This window comes from Mus caroli, chromosome 17 (genome assembly GCF_900094665.2).
Source record: "Mus caroli chromosome 17, CAROLI_EIJ_v1.1, whole genome shotgun sequence".
Taxonomy (NCBI): domain Eukaryota; kingdom Metazoa; phylum Chordata; class Mammalia; order Rodentia; family Muridae; genus Mus; species Mus caroli.
The window spans coordinates 55,905,563-55,907,037 of NC_034586.1; positions in this window are offsets into that span (position 1 = coordinate 55,905,563).

A 1,475-nucleotide genomic window follows, 5' to 3' on the forward strand; every position below is an offset into this window, starting at 1 on the left:
GTTGTTCCACCTATAGGGTTGCAGATCCCTTTAGCTCCTTGGGTACTTTCTCTAGCTCCTCCATTGGGAGCCCTGTGATCCATCCAATAGCTGACTTTGAGCATCCACTTCTGTGTTTGTTAGGCCCCGGCATAGTCTCACAAGAGACAGCTATATTCTTCCATAGGATCTAATCTTAAACATTTTCCCCAGCTTTCTTTCTATAGTCTAGTGATTTTCTTCATGTATTTGATTCTATTTTCTTTATTATCCCTAGGGCAAACAATCTTGTTATTTTTCAGAAAAACTAAAATGTACTTGCCAAAATTCTAAATTTTCCTCTTTTGTTTCAACATACAAAGATTTTGGATCAGTACCAGTTCTTTCTCTCTAAGACTCTGTGTATGTTTAGACGGAATCCGTTCTATTAAGCATACTATCTACCCTTATTTTCAGAACTCTACCCTTTTCCACAAGGAGACAAGTAATTGGTGGTTTGCTTTACTTTGTAAATTGTCACAAGCAAAGCATTTTTTCCATACCTCATTATCCATCTACCAGACTTGCAATTTCTAATTCAAACATAGTTTTGCAGCAAAGATCAGATCCTGCACATTGTCAACTGTAAGCAAACATTTACTTCCATTTAGTTCCCAAACATATTTCACCAGGGTCCTCTAGAGTATTCTGAGTATTATTTAATCTTCTACCTTTAAAGTATAGAAGATATTGGCATTATTGATTACCAATATAGTCTCCTAATCTCTCCTACATTTCTTTCTTATCCGTATGTTTTTTTTCCTCCTTTAAGAGGTAGTTCTTTGCTCATTTATGGAAATTGTTTCATCTGCTCTAGTACAATTTGTATTGCATTTGGGTCAATAAATACCTCTCATTTACTGTCCTTTAGTTTTTAGGTAAAACAATGTAAGAATAGGTGCTAGAACTCCTCCATGTGATCCAGTAACATAACAAGTAAAGGATTTTTCTCTTTATTCTAAATAAGTAAAATATACAGAAGAAATCATGATGCAAGGACTTTCAAACTAGCAAATAATAGTAGATGAAAGGCAGTAAATCAAAAGCAAGAAAGACTACAAGCTGTCTAAAAATTGGTCCCCAGAGATTGTTTCTTCCAAGTTTTTTGGTCACAGTTTAGGAAAAAAATTTCCAGGGAGAGATTAGCAGAGCCAGCATACTGACTACAGGGGTCTGTAAATATGAAGACATCATAATAGGTCCAGTTAACATGTCAGAGTGCTAGAGCAACGCGGTATTTAGCATAAGGCCTAAGAGATTTGTAGAGAGTTATACTCTAACAAAACATTTGAGAAACTGCTTCATGTTTAGAAGGGAACCATCATAAATATTAGAAGACACAGCTAAAATTCATACAAGGTGAGGAAGAAGATCTGTTCTCAGATGGAGAGTANGCCACCTAAGCTAGAATACAGAAAATTGGTTTGTGTCAGTAGAGAAAATTACTAACTCAATTG